Source organism: Mus caroli, chromosome 17 (genome assembly GCF_900094665.2).
Source record: "Mus caroli chromosome 17, CAROLI_EIJ_v1.1, whole genome shotgun sequence".
Lineage (NCBI taxonomy): Eukaryota > Metazoa > Chordata > Mammalia > Rodentia > Muridae > Mus > Mus caroli.
This window is the reverse complement of record NC_034586.1, coordinates 41,353,224-41,369,385: the sequence shown is the minus strand read 5'-3', so window position 1 is coordinate 41,369,385 and position 16,162 is coordinate 41,353,224. Positions and strand designations below refer to the sequence as shown.

General features: G+C 43.5%; 1 protein-coding gene across 5 annotated transcripts in view; it reads left to right on the top strand.

Annotated features, from left to right (window-relative positions):
• Runx2 (RUNX family transcription factor 2) overlaps positions 1 to 16,162 on the top strand; it is a 209,290-nt gene that overhangs the window by 157,911 nt on the left and 35,217 nt on the right. The window lies entirely within an intron of this gene.

Here is a 16,162-nt window from a genome sequence, read left to right as displayed (position 1 = left end):
AGAGTAGACTAATGAGAAAACAAGTCAAAATAAAACATGCAATAAACTCTAAATGTGCATTTTTTGATGGCTAGGTTTTCTTCCGTAGTGGCTATCCTTAAGTATGCATAATGGTCTCAAAACAGAAATGTTTCTGACCCACCTCTTTTCGGTGTCCTGCCCATGCTCTGCAAATGTATTCTTGGATATTTCCTAGGAGTAGCTTTTTCTTTCTTTGGGTTTGTTTAGTAAATGAATGCAGTTGCATAGAAAGTAATTTGGAATTGTAAAAAAATAAAAATAAAAAATAACATGTCTCAGTACACTGGAAGGAGGTTAGTACTCTGTGAGAGGACCAGGTTTTAACCTGTCTGAAACTTCAAACAGCACACAGGAGGCAAATGGCTAAAAATGTGTGCTAGATGTGCTCATGATAAAAGTGCCAGGGTGAGGTTCACACTAGCCTGTGGATGTTACAACTTTAAAGTACTGGACTTCAGTTGATCAAAGTTCAAAATAGCCATCTTATAAAAATTCTCAGTCTGTCAATATGTGTCCATGTGTGTGTGTGTGTGTGTGTGTGTGTGTGTGTGNGAGAGAGAGAGAGAGAGAGGAGGGTATGTGTTTCTATATCATTTACAGTCATGAATACTTTTATATGCATATATACATCATATGATTTGGTAACCACTAGGCTACTTAAGTTTTTCATTTCTATGTTCTAATCCTTAACTATTTGTTAACATATTGACGACTAATGGCTTTACTATGTTGCTTGCTTTAATGTACATGAGTGTTTGCCTGCATGTATGAATGTGTAGTGCATGTATGTGGTATGCAGAGTCTAGAAGAGGGCATCAGATCCCCAGGAACTAGAGCTTATGAGTGCTGGATCCTCTATAAAAGCAACAAGTGCTCTTCATTGCTGAGCTTCATTGCTCTTCATTCTTTCTGGCCTCCTACTATGGGACTTTAAAATGGCCCTTTGAACCTGGCTGATGTTCGATCCACTTAAGAGGCCTAAATCTATGAGTAAAGTCACCGGAGAGCTCTGTAAGCCAGGCAGTGGTGGCGCACGCCATTAATCCCAGCACTTGGGAGGCAGAGGCAGGCGGATTTCTGAGTTAGAGACCAGCCTGGTCTACAAAGTGAGTTCCAGGACAGCTCTGGAACAGAGAAACCTATACAGAGAAACCCCGTCTCAAACAAACAAACAAACAAACAAACAAACAAACAAACAACATAAAAAAAGTCGACAACCTAAAGGTACTTTAGACATCCTTGAGCCAGACATTGGAAAGGCAGTGGGGAGGCTACCTTTAATGGCATCCCTACATGCAGATGTGTGAGTAAGCTTCTGAGAAAGCAGGGACTTATCGGGGGCAGAGCATCTGCGAAGAAGATCAGGAGTGTGACCTCCCCTCTGCAGAACAGGTTCACCTCCAGTTGGCAGCAGCATCTCTCCACTACCATCCCTCTTGAGAGGGTCAGGAAGGTTGAGCTCCTTGCTCGCAGTTGCTCGGCATGTTAGTAGCAGCAGGACAGCTAATATTCCCTGGGTCCATTTCTTAAAATGAAATTATGGAATTCCACAGGTATTGATAGCATCCTAGAAGTCTGTCTTATAAGATACTGGTCCTTCACATGGGGGGCTTTGGTATTGGTGGACCAATTAAGGATCAGTTGTTTTCACAGTTTTCTTCACTGTCCTCTTCTGGCCATGATAGCTTTTTCTCCAGCCTCCCAAAGCCAAGGTGCACAGGTGTATCTGGACATGCTCTGCTCTTGGTTGTGTGGATATTCTTTAAATGCCCTCACGTTGTTGCAGGGATGCAGGGACAAAGATGCCTGCAAGTAGTAAAGGGTATGCGGAGTCTTTGAAACCAGACAAGCAGGAAATCCAGGAACACCAGGACAGTAGCTACATCATGGGTGAATCTCAGGATTCACCTTCTTGTTTATTTACTAAGTGTGCTTTTGATCCCAGCACATGCAGAGAGCCCATCTTTGGCAGGGCAGAGAGCAGGGGAATGTGCTCTTCTTCATCTATTCTAACCGAAGAGGCTCATTTGGATCTTGGCCCTCACGCACCATGCTTTTCATAGTAGTCTGTCTACTGAGGAGGTGGACTTCCTCCCCAGATCTCTTCATTATCTTCCTGGGAAGAGCCTTTCTCCAAAGGCTCCTTTCCATTCTCTGAGCATTTGTAGGAATGCCACTGTTTCTCAGCTTCTGTGTATCTGTTTTTCTCCATTGGCTGGTGTGGACTTCTCTGAAGCAAAGAGTCTCACTGAATGTAGACTTGATGAGAATCCAATAGAGAAGAAATAGGTGCAAAGAAAGCAGAAGTATATCATGATTTTCTTGTTAGCATGGACCGTGCTTTCTAATTTCTTATCCAGGCCATTCTGGTTTCCTGAAAGTGAACTATGGCAGAAATTACATTTCTATATAATTTTCTGCTGTTAAACCAATTGGTTTCATACTAGAAGGAGCTGCAGAACTCACATTCTTGAGACTTGCCTAGAGTGATAACTTCTTGGCATTTCCTATCGGCATTCTAGTTCTTGTAATTCTCTGTTCAAGGATGTTTGTCACAGAGCCTGATTCTCTCTTGTTAGCTTGGTCCTCTTGAGTTGTTTACCCCCTAACAGCCCACAGTGGTCATGGTTGTATGCACATCTGAAGTTCTTCGTCTTGCCCAACATCAAAGGCAGATGACTTCTTCAGAGTCCCAGCACAGCAAAATGAAGTTCAAGGAAATAGTTAGTGCTTAGTGGTTCATTATTAGCCTTTTCTAATGTCTCTTGCAGTTCCTAGGGCCAAAGGTTCCAGCCATATGGTGGGCTGGCTTCTCTGCTGTGCCAGGCCGGTGGTGCCGTTCTGTTGATGTCTTTGATGGCTCATGTTCTTTCTGCCTGAGGGACCAGGGCCTCCCCACAGCTTCCTGAGGAAGTTGCCTCCTCCCCAACTCTTTTTTATCATTCTGACATCTGCTGCCTGTCTCTTGGCACCAGGAAACACCTAGCCTGTTGCAAATGCCAACCCCCTTTGACTCAGCATGTGGCAATGGTTTTGGAGGTTGAAGATGCCATGCTAGGAGGTGCTTCTCATGACAGCTGCCACTGTAAATTCTCTGTATGACACAGTTGTACGTAAAAGTAATTCTGGTGATTCATGCCCTTGGGCTCTGTGGGATGGAATTTTGATCTCATCACTGGAAGGACAGTATATACTGATATTTTTCTCTTAATCATTTATGCAGGAAGTCAATTGAGGCTTAATGTTTTGCTAGGCACTGTTGTAAGTGAAATCAAATAGATGCAGTTTTTGCAATGGCTTTTATGAAATTTTGAAAATGCAGTGTTTTATATCTGCAATCTACTTCATGTAATCTTCTGTGCAAATATGTTTTTATAAGAGGACCTGGTCCTCTCTCATTAGCTTACATTTCAGTGACATTTACAGCCAATAAAGGAGCAGAACGAGTATACACGGCATCGTTTCAAAATAAGTGTCCAGGAACAGAAAATGAAGCACTTAGTACAGAGAGCAACTTAGGAAGAAGGGAAGCAACTAATTTTGATTGTAAAGTTGGGGAAGGAATCTTTGGAGATAGGCCTTGAGGAGCAGCATGTAAGCAGTGGGAGGACTCATGCAGGTGGGAGGACTGAGGAAGATGGGAGGACTCTTGAGAATGAGCAGACTCAGAAATGCAGGCCTTGGAAAAGCTATGGAGGACCTCAGAGGATGGGGCCACTGAAGGATAGGAACCAAGGGATGGGTGTTCTCTAATCACCGACATGTTTACATGCCACCTTCAGGTGCTCTGTATAGGGTGCATGCATCCCATGGGCCAACGGTAGAAGCAGGCTTATGGTCAAGGTGCTGCTCCAGGAGCTGATCTGATGACACTACAGGGAGTGTAGAACTTGGAACTTTTTTACCTGGGCAGCTGGAGGACAGGGATATTATTTTATGATGTGGGGGAAGACTTGGAGGAGGGTATGAGTTGTTTGTTAAATACTAAAGGAAAATTAATTTTCCATGAATGTAGATGCTGGAAGTATTTAGGATAGTGTTTGTTTGTTTCTGCTATGACTTCCATTTTCAGTAGACCCTCAGGCAGGACTAGATTCTTGGGTATCTACTAGATGGGCCATTGTATCCTTTGCAGTGGCTTTCTCCTTGTGGAATGTGCGTGCCGCTCATTTGACAGTTCACTCACAGTCTCTTTAGTAATATGCCATCATATCCCTACCTTTTCCTGGCATATCCTTCTGTTTATTGTTTTCCCCCAGACATTCTTTTTTCCAGACTTGGACCTATTGTCATGCCTCTGCCAGGCCTCTTCTGGTCCACTCACTGAGTCAGGCTCCCTTGCCACCTTGTGCAACACTCCATTACATCACGTTCCATGTGGGGACAACGACTTGACCACACGTTGTCTCTTGCATCAGATTTTCCATTTTTCAAACTCTAAGGCCATGTTATATTCATCATTGTGTCCCTATTGTCTTCAGTAATGCCTAGGGCTTGGTGATAAATGAATAAATAGGTCATTGATTTCTTCAGGAAGTATGATGGAATATTATCCTGGACTTAGTCTTTGTAGTTTCTATTTGATTGGATTCTTATTAGCTATCATTTATTGTTGCATATCACGAGCCAGGCACTGTTCCAATGAGGTTAAGTCACAATCCTTCACAATGGGGCTTTTAGATAGGCAGTATTGTTGTGGCAACCGAGGGCCAGAAAAATAAAGTAGCTCTCCCAGGATCCTACGTACAACTACTGACTATTGAATAAAAGATTTAAGAAACATCCGCATAGTTCTAGGGCCAAATTGAATATTGTCATGTGTGCTAGAGAAGACACACTTCTTAAAGGGATACTTCTGGAGTTTCTGATCTGTACTTTAAAGTGTTTATTGATGCCTTAAGCTGTTCTGCAAATAGATGTAGGTGGCTGAAGTAGACTCCATTGTTACAGTCATTGTTTCTGAGTGTGAGATTTTTAGTAGGCAGTCACCTGTACCTCTATCAAGTTGGACATGTCATTAACCATCTAAGTGAGCACGTGTCATGTGTGACCACTTCCCTTTTCTGCTTTGCACTGGATATTATTTAGGAACCCCAGGGAAGATGGTCTCCTAAAAGAGATGCATGAGGAGTATCTAGCTTATACTTTAATGTGCAACAAAATCGTTGTTAATGATTAAAGGGTAGTTCTATAAAGCATGTGTTTATAATAATAATTTTAAAAATAATAACTAGGTGGAATGGTTTACCAGATAGTCCAAGGCCATGTAACTTGCACGAGCAGTTACCTTGATAAGTTAGGCCATCTTCCTCCACTTCAATCCGATTCTGTAGTCCCTCGGGGTGGTGGGGGGGATAAAGCTCCTTTAGAAACTAAGAGGATCTCTAGCCAACTATGCTAGTGGGATTAACCTATGCACGCTTGGCTGACCTAGGCTCAGTCCACTGTTGCTTGTCCTGAAGCGTTTATCAGCATAATCCTCTCAGAAGTAGGACAGGACAGCTGAGTAGTGTGTGTCTCAAATTGCTATTCTCTTCAAATGCCAAGTGACCACATAGTTCTGGGATGGGAGACAAGCCAGGAGGAGACGTGGGCATGGGTGGGATGGGGGTGGCTGTGAATGTGACTGACAGGGAACCCAAGAGAGGCTCAGACAGAGTGGCTGCTGGGTCCACCAGTGTGGATTTGGAGAGGGAAGTAAGCCAGTGTCCCTATTACCCAGAGGGACCATGGAGCCTAAGAGAGGTGAGGCCACCAACTCAAAAACAGACACTCCATTGGAAGTCGTTCTGTTTTCTATTGGTGGCACTGTGTTTGACTTTCTGCGTCACCGGAAAGTCCTGTCCAGGCTCCTTCCTTTGAGAATCACTGGGCAGGGCATCCAGGTAAATAGGCTTGCTGCTTCGCCCATGTGTGTGCCGGAAATCTCACTGGAGGAAGCTGCTGATCACAATTCTCATTTATTAAAAAGAACACAAATCCTGTGTGTAAACACTGTCTCCTGTCTGTTAGCTGTGGGAGGCAGGTTCTGCGCACAGTCGAGATGTAGCGTGAGTTCCTATCTTTAAAGAGCAAGGCTCCTGGGAGGGACTGGCAGCCACAGGCTCATGCTGTTGCTTGGCCTGTCAGTAATGTCCACAAAGTGTCGTGGAGAAGGTGCTCGGATTTCTGTCTGATGGGATTCTCTTAGTCTCTGTAGATTGTTTTAGAATCAGAGAGGGATGATTATCTGAGAACAATCAATTTCTTGTCCCAAAGACTCCATTTTGTATTTTCTTCTTTCTGGACACATCTAGTAATAGCAATAGGGAGTCTGTGTGCTACCTCTTGCTTAATTCAGGCTGAATCTGTCTTTAGGTTTCTCTCCAGAGAACATGTTGATTTCATTCTTCCATTTCTTTCTATGACATCATCTTTTTTCCTTATAGTTTCATGTTGGTTTTACATACATGTATGTAATATATGTATATAAACATGTATACATGCCATTCCTCTTTATTAGTTGCCTAGGGATCTTGCTCACCACCTTTTGCTTTCAGTGATGGCCTGGAGGCCAAGGCTCAGGGGACTGCAATGGATGGGAATATACAACCAGAAGGCAATCCAGGGGAGGCTGTCAGACACATCTGACCTAGGCGGGCTAGGCTAGATTTTGATCATCCTTAAGCTTCTGGGGCTTCTCGCAGAGACCCACTGTGCATTGCCCATGTGGAGTGAATGACAATAATAATGTATTATGTATTTTCAAGCAAGAAGCATGTTCTAAGCCATTCTTAATTTGATATATTGAACATATAAATTATACATATATGTATATGTATAATACTTAATACTAATATGTATGTCATATTTTAATCACTTAACATATAAAAACATACTCCAGGAACAAAATTTCATAAGTCTATGCACTTATGAACATCTAGTTAATATTTGGAGGTCTCGTTCAATCAGGATCTGCTTTCTCATAGTTTAGAAACAACTGGCTTCAATGGAATTTAACACAACAGCCTTGGCAGAGGTTGTCAGTGATGACTTATCTAGTGACTAAGAAAATTGGAGCCTGAGGAGATTTTTTTGAAATCCACTGAGCTGAAATAGGAAATCTATGTGTCTGGTAGCAAGCTTTGACAGGGTGGTTTTAAGTGGGGAGGGGTGGAAAGCTTTGAGAGGAATGTTAACTTAGGTGTGAGACATTATCAGAGTGAATAGAGGGAAGGGGAAAGGCTTAAAAACTTGACTTGCTTTTTAATTGCTGGTTGTGGTGACTTTTGGGGATCACATGTGGCTTGCAGTCTGTGGGGAACTCTGCCATTGGATTACCCCACCCCCTAGCCCCCAATCCTGTCTCTCGCAGTTGACCAGAGCAAGCCCTGGCAGGACTGGCTCAGATCCCTCTTTGATACTTGTTCTATGGTTCAAATTCTTCATCCAGTGATTATTCCTCACACCTACCTCACTGTGAAGCTTGGAAAGATGACTTCTAACCCTTCTGGGCTATGGTAAAAGTAACAGACAGAGTAGGACCATATTGCTAGTAGATGCCTTCTTCAAAGCTGGCTATGGTTTGAATTAATGACCACTTCCTGGTAGACCTCTTCGCTGCTTATACATCACAGAGGAAGCATCTACCTTGCTAAGATTCAGGCACGCCACAGGCCCGTGAGCTTTCTATTAACTGGTTGCCCTCGGAGTCCCGGGGGCAAGTTTTAGGTGAGCCCCTTCTGCCTTCCGAGTTTCATGGTAATCAAGTGTGAAAAAGTGTTTTGTATACAGGCTTTTGAGCAGGACGTCAGTGCTTTTTAATGGACTGGAGGCCTGCTGACACTAGCAATGGCGCCAAAATATTAATCAGAACTAAGAGTTTTACCAACAGCAAAGACATTTTCAGAAAAAGAAAGATGGAATAAAGGGTTATAAACACACACACACACACACACACACACATTGTCTTCAATCTTTGGTATATTTTAGTAGCACCTGAGGGAGACTGTAAAAAGGTTCTTCGGCTTTGAATCAGAATATAGGAGGTGAGGCCAGCAAAAATTCCCTGTTCTAACACCCCAGGGTCACTTGCCCATTCAGGGCCAATCATGACGCAGCCCAGGTGGTGTCAAAGAGCCTCATGTTTACAGTCAGATGATGTGTTGATACATTTAGTGTCTTCTGCTTGTCCCTCGGTTTTCCCAAGTGCAGCCCCTAGACTCTGCCTTGGAGTTCATTTCAGCTCCTGTTTTCCCTGCACGTCCTTCCCTGGGTCTGGCCCTCAGCTGGATCCCTGCCCTTTTTCTGTTATGATGCTGTCAGAAGGGAGAGTTTTAAATGCACCACTGACTGACTGTGCCACCCCATTAAACAAACAAAGCAGAACAAAAAACTAAGGCGGAATGACCTTCCTTTGCTCTTAGTGTGAATGCTGGTGGTTCCAGCGCAGGCTGGCAGCAGCTCTCATGTCACCTGGCTCCTCCTACTTCTGCGTTCTCATCTCAGGCTACATTCAGCATTTGGTCAGGCTCCATAAAGACACTATCTGCCAGGTCCTCAAAAAGACCACACTGTCTCTTCCCCAGGAACTAGATACATGCTGTCTCTTCACCCACCCCCTTTTAACCCCACAGCTTCCTTCTGAGCTTCTGCCTCCTGGCCAGGTCTTGACTTAATCACCGTGACTTTAGGAAAGCTATGCCTGATGCCCAGGTTTCTCCCACCATCTGTCCCTAGGGTGTCATGGAGAGCACTTATCACAGTTCCATAACGATTTGATTAATGTTGGTCTCTCCTATCCATCCGTAAACTCCAGAAAGGAGGGGATTGCTAGTTCTATTTGTATCTATCACTAATATTCCTAGAGCCCAATACAGTACCAGAACAGACAATAGTTTTCAAAGGATGGATGAATGCCGGAGGACAATCGATAATCACCATTTACCTGATATAAATGTTACCCAGGTACCTGACCAAATTTGATTGACACCAGCTCAATTTGAACCGGCATTTACCACACCCACACTGATTTGAACTTAGTGTCATGTCCTATGGCCAGCCCCACCCCCAAGTTATAATTCAAATTGTGAGCATATCCTTTGAACCTTACTCCTTTCCTTCTGTCCATGTCACCAGAGGGGTCCAGGTTATGACAAAGCTAAGGCCACCAGGTTAATGTGACATATGGCAGAACCTCCCGAGTCTTCTCTTGGGGTTTTCTTTAAGCATGGACAGCCCCTCCTTTTCTGTCTCACACTGCCCGGTGCTTCTATCAATGTGGACGCACCTGTTGTAGCCCCGCTGAGAAGCACACCTTGTTTCTGATTTCCACCATTTCTCTAAGATACGCTATCTTTGTCTGCACCTACAATTTCTTATTCTCTTCCTTGCTATTGTCTCCAGGGATTCATTAAGCCCTGCTTTTGCATTAATAACCCATTGGCGTGCCTACTGAGCACCCAGTTTTATCCAAATGGCTTGCTGCTCTTTCCTGAAATTTCCATGCATGGCTCTATGACTCAGTGGGTTGGTTTCCTGCCAAGTGCTTCTGTCTGCTAGCTTGCTTGGTTCGGGGACCAGATGAGAAGCCAGAATCCTATTCTCAGGCTTTCTCTAGCGTGAGCCACTTGGTGATGGAAGTGACATTTCCCATCAGCTGTCTTTCATAGTCATCTCAAGTCAGCACCTGCATGGCTTCTGTCCTTTCTGTTGCAACTGCTGTCTCCTGAAAGGACTGACCAGGGAGCTCACTTGCCTGAGCATGAATCACAGGATTTTATAGGTGGGAAAAGCTTTCTCATATCCACTCTTACTTTGAGAGAACAGCAAGACTCTGCTAATGTGCGTTACTGGTCTGCGACAGCACGGACTTAAGCAGAGGAGGCTATTCATGTTTAAATAGTGCTAGTCATTCAACTCGAGGATCTGAGTGGAGTGAGACAATCTCATTCTGAAAATTCAGTCTAGCAGAAAGGGTTTCTGGAGAACGCATAGCATGTAGCCTTGAATATTTCATGTACACTGTTTTGAACTATAAAAGTATAGATGACTGTGAAATATGTTTATTGTGACAGAAGTGTGTGGGAAAGAGGACACTGACTAGCTGTTAACATAATTGGCCCTGATTGACCCCTAGTCGTTAGTGGTCAAGAGGCATGGTGCTAAAGTAGACTGTTTACACTTCAGTTGAAATACTCTATTTTCTCAACGAATATCTGAGCTTCACACAGTCTGACTTGAACATTGAGTAGGGAAATTGGATACATGGTAAGAGGTGACAGTGTGGAGGAGCTCTAGCTGTGCTCCCCATCTGTAGCTGTGGCTACTGCAGACACACTGAATGGGACTCTCCATTGTCTTGCTTTACATTCTATTGGCAGTGCCAGCAGAAAGAAGCTTTTGTATGCTAGCCCAGGCTTTTCCATGGTTCCCTGCTTCCTCTCTTCTCTATGTGAAGCCTAGCACCATTTATACACTCATGAGTGACCCAAGTATTTACCCATGGGGACTTGCTGGTATCTCGTTCCCTCATCTCTCTCTCTCTTCTGCTGGGCTTTAACAAAGCTCTCTGCCTATCCCACTCCTACCCCTAATGATATTCAGAACATTTCACAAGTTTTCCTGTAGCCAGTTTGGAGGGTCCCTCCCTCGTGTTTCTTATTCTTAGTGTCTAATGGCTCAATCATACAGACATGGGATTTTTGCTTTGGCCATTTTTGTTACTTGTGAGTATGAAGGCAAACAGCCCCTCACATATCAGCTGAGGGAGTATGCAACTGCCCTCTGGTCTAGTTCTGTGAACACAGTCTGCTTTCCTGGGGTCCCTCCCTTTGCATGGATGGCTGTTTGCAGTTTTGTTGATGGAAGTCAAACACCCAAGCAGCCCCTTTCTGGTTGTTTTATAGCAGCCTGGGTCTGGTGCTGTCTGTGCTGCTGTGTTTGGGGTTTATAAAGAGGAAGGCAGCATAATGCTCTTAGGAACTCAGAGGTGAAGTTCAGGGACACTGTTGGAGGTGGAGAACTTAGAAAACTGCTCTGCTGTTGGTGCTTTATGACTCGTTTCTAACCTTGGAGCATTCTTGAAAACACAATTACATGCTTGGGATACCCTGCCTCCTTATGTCAAGTGCTTGGTTCTTTTTTAAAGCTACCCCCCCCCCCGACTCCATCTAGTTTCCAACTACTCCATCTAGTTTCCAATGAGAATTTGACTCAAGCTCTTAGTAACTGCTCCTGGTTTATTGAGGTAGCTGGGATTTCCTCAAGATACATGATTCCAGCAGTTCTGCAAGATCACTATATGGCTGCTGAGTGTTCCTGGTGGCAGCTGAGAGCTTGCTTCCATGCAGCTACGGGCTTTTCTTTCTGGGTTCATCTGTGTCTCGAGGACCATTCATCCACATCTCTGCTGCTCTCCCCGTTCTCCCATACAATCATCTTTGTCCATCATGCCTGTAAGGACAGCAGGTCCATTATTGGAAAGACCTGATTTTTCCCTCTCAAATTTATGTTACAGGTCAGATTTGATTTTCAGTTCCTGCTAAACTCCTCTTTTTTTAGGCAGCAGGAGTTTGTGGAGTGATATTGAAACATGTTTGTGATAATTTACTATTTCAGATTTCTCGAGCACTCGAGAATGTGCACACATAAATTGTGATGCTAAAGGTTTTGTTCCTGAGCATTAATATTTGTATACAAACATTTACACTCCTGCAATGCAGTGAGGAACTTTGGACACTGAGTTGTGGTTTTAAAGCATCATGGGAATATCAAAAGCTTAACAACGGTGATTGGAGACGTGGCTCAGTGGTTAAGAGCACTGCTGCTCTTCCAGAGACCCCAGACTAAGTGCCCAGCACCCACAACCACCTGCAACACCAGTTCTATGGGCTCTGACTCCATCTTCTGTCATCCTTGGGGACTGCACACATTTGGCACAGATACAAACATGCAAACCACACACATACATATAAGATAAAAATAAATAAGTCTTTAGAAACAAATCTTAAAAAGCTCAACATCAGTTTTGATTTATTTTGATATCTTCTGAGAGATTTTAGATGCTTTTGTGTAATTGCCACTCACCCAGGATGTGACCTCAGGCCACATTGGATACTTTCATACTTTGGGGTCTCACTATTCTTGTTTGGAGTCAGCTCCTGATGCTGTCGTCCTGTTTCTAAAGACCCAGAAAGACAAGCCATATCATGTGGCTCTGATGGGTTCAGGCAAAGGCACCCAAGGCTGAGCCGATTCATGGTTAACCCTAAGGTCTGTTGCAGAGCTAGGTTCTGTAAAGTCCTCAGTAGTGATTGTAGTGATAATGCGCTGACTCATCAGAGGGCAGAGTGAATCCCAGAAGGCTCAGGTTTCTTCAGGAAGTGCTGTTCAGAAAGCACTCATGAGAACCAGTTAAGGTTACTTATCTTCACTGTAGGCATTAATTACTGTACACACACACTCACACACACACACACTCACGTACATACATATACACACTAATGCACATATATATATATATACACACACATATGTATACATACATACACACTCATACATAGACACACATACACGAACTCATACACACATAATATACAAAAATATATACTCACACATATATACACACTCATACACAAACACACACAAACAGATCCACATGTAAAAACACATATACACATACATACACATACACACACATATACACAAACATAAATACACATGCACACATAAATAAATACATGTGAACACACATTTGTTGTGAGCATATATTTAAGTTAGGATTACACATTCTCAGGAAACAGATAATTTAGCTCTTTTTCTCCCACCACAAGACCATGCTATTTGAAAAGATGGGAATTTCTTTCTGAGATGAAACCAAGTCCAAGAAGGAGCAGGGTCAAAGATAAAGAAAGATGCTTGATTCAGGATGTCAGCATGATGGACACAGAGGCATCCTGACCATGTGCTGAGATCTTCACAAGCTTGGCAAGGAGATCTTTTGTTCCTCCCTATGTTGTTGATAAAATTGAAGCTTAGGCAAGTGTGTCCTTTGTCCAGTCAGTGGCCCAGAAATGGCACCTGTGTGATCGATGGTTTGTTTGCTCATTCACCGAGTATTAGGTAAGGCCTGGGATGGGGGTGACTCAGAATATTCCCCTTCAATAGAAACACAAGGTTGTAGCTCCTCATACCTTATCTAGTGGATACCTTAGGATACTTCTTATACTTTGTTTTTCTTTAGTCTCTCTCGTGCCTTCCCCTGCCATTGTCATATGATCGTAGGATGAGAACTGACATTGAAGGAGATTGACTGAGCTGCAGCCAATCCTCTGAGAGACAAAGTTCAAAGCGTTCTTCTCTTGTTGGGTGTTAGTGAGCATATCCTTGGAAAAGGCTACCACTCGAAGCAAAGTTGTCTTTTAAGGGACCATTCTAGTTGATACCCGGCAGGCTGAAATTTTATGTGAAACTTCTCAGTACTATAGCTCTTTGATAGCTTAGGAGAAATTTAGAATGATTAATTATGGCATTTTATTATTGTGGTATTTATTTAAGCCACCCAGACATTCGTTGCTGAGTGGCTTGTATGCTCAAGTCCTACATTAATTATACCATCTGATCTCAGAAGTATTTCAGAGCTGGGTGCACACAGAGATCGTCCAGTGTGGAGTCCCATTTTTATTTCATTGATAATGATGCTGATTTGCCATTCACTGTGTATTATTTGATTTGGCCATGAGGGCTTAATTCAGACATGGTATTGCCACCTTCATTTAAAATCAACAGCTCTACAAAAGACGCCCTAGGTCACAAGGTCGAGCCTGCCCACGTGAGTTGAAAAGTGCAATAATTTTCATATAGATCCTAGGAGTTATCAAAATGCTTGTCATCTAGTCTTCCAAACATGGCAGTAGTTATTATTGTATTCATTTCACAGACAGAAACTTTTGGCTACTAAATAGGTACCACGAAAGGCAGATAGCTTATCAAATTGGGCCTTATCCTCCCATGCTCATTGAAACCCAATCAGGATCATTATTCCCACTTCACAGATAAACCACTGGGGCTAGGCTTTTAAGTGACCTACTCAACGCAACGGGGAGCTGTAAACCTAGCTTCAGTCTCTCTTCATGGCCAGTGGGCATAGCCACTTGGCCATCTTCACTTCAGCATGCTGTGTAGCTGATGTCATGCTATGTAGCTAAACAGTAGGCTGGCTCTCCTCTACTGCACGTTGTCCTACTAGAAGGCCTGTTTATTTCCCAGTGTGCTGGGCCATCTCTCCGCAAAAGGAGAACAACTCAGGCTCACGTCACAACCAAATACCCTTTATCCCTTTGTGATGTGTGTGTGTGTGTGTATTTCTGTGTGTATGACATAGACACACACACACACACACACACACACACACACTTTTAAAAATTCACTTTACATCCAGATCTCAGTCCTCTCTCTTCCTCCATTCTCCCCCTCACATAGTCCCTCCCCTTCTTCTCTCTGAGAAGGAAGAGCCCCCCCACCAAAGCCCCCCTGGGGCTTGCCAACTCACCTTGGCACATCAAGTCACTGCAGGGCTAGGCACATCCTCTCTCACTGAGGCCAGTTACAGAGAACAGTATTCACAGGCAGGCAACAGAGTCAGAAACAGCTTGGGTTGTTGCCTCCCCTTCCCCAACCTCGTGAAGACCAAGCTGTATATTAGCTACAGATGTTCAGGGGGGCATTGGCCCAGCCCATGTATGCTCTTTAGATGGTGGTTTAGTCTCTGAGAGCCCCCAAAGGTCCAGGTTAGTTGTCTCTGTTCTCTTGTAGAGTCCCTGACCCCTCCGGGTCCCCCAATCCCTCCCCTGGCACTTCTACAAGACTCTCAGAGCTCTGTCTATTGTTCCTGTGTGATATTTTAATCACCACTGTCTTTCCTTGGGTTTTGTTGTGATTTCCTTCAGTTTAGGCAGAGAGGAGTATCCCACTAACTCACTGTTGCCTTTGAGGACTGGACACACAGATCAAACTGCTTGCTGAGGAAGTTGTCTGGCACAGCTAAATCCGGACTTTGCAAACCTAACTTGTATTCATCCGGACCTCCATCTCGTAGCTGTGTGGCGGTTGTCAGTTGTCCCTTTCATCTGTGGAGAATGTGCTTTGACTCCAGCCCCTTGGCTTTATGAGACAGTTTTCCTGTTGTGTAAGGAGCCAGCCCTTCCCCATCTGAAGATGGTTTCCCATCTCTCTAACTAGTACCTTGCATTCGTGGTGGAAGGCAAAGAGTTATATCAGTATCTGAGGATAACGAGGACCAGTCACTCGGAGCTGAAATGCTGCCAATCTGTACAATCTCAACCTTGGCAGATTTAAAGCATAGAAATTCATTAGTTTTAATCATCAGATATCTTTTAGACTTCTGAAGAAAGTTTATGTTATTACAGTACTGCCTTTTTCTTGAATCACAAACTCAGGTAAATGTTTCTTAAACTTGAATTGGGGGTGTCCCCCCCCCATATCTATTAATGTCAGTAAACATCAGATAAATACCCAGATGAATTTAATTATTTCCACTCAAGGAAGTATGTCCTATTTAGATAATCTTTAAATAAATTGTTTCCAAACTGAACAAATAAACAAGGAATAGCTGAAACTCAACAGCTTCAACTGCACAGAAAAACCTAGAGGCTTTAAAAGAGGAACTAGCCCAGGAAAAAGCTGAGTCTCATTATGTATCCATTTTTATTTTGAGAAATAAACCTGAATTGGCTATTGAGATATATTCTTTTTTTAAAAAAAATTAAGCTGTTGATTTTCAAAAAAAATAAGAGTCAATTCAATGGAGAGTTTTATACCTGTTCCAAATATGCTAAATGTCTGATGTGTTTTAAGTATGGAATGAACAGTCAAGAGTATTTTTGTTGTTGTTGTTTGTTAGTTCTGTCTTATGATAAGAATGTAAGAATGAGGGCTGCAGAGATGGCTTAGAAAGTTGGGTTATACACAGCATGTTCAGGGGTAGGGGAGTTCAGTTCCCAGCTGGCAATCGATGGCTTCCAACTGCTGGCAATCCCAGCTCTAGGGGATCCAGTACTCACTTCTGGCCCCTGCAGGCACCTGCCCTCATCTCTCTCTCTCTCTCTCTCTCTCTCTCTCTCTCTCTCTCTCTCTCTCTCTC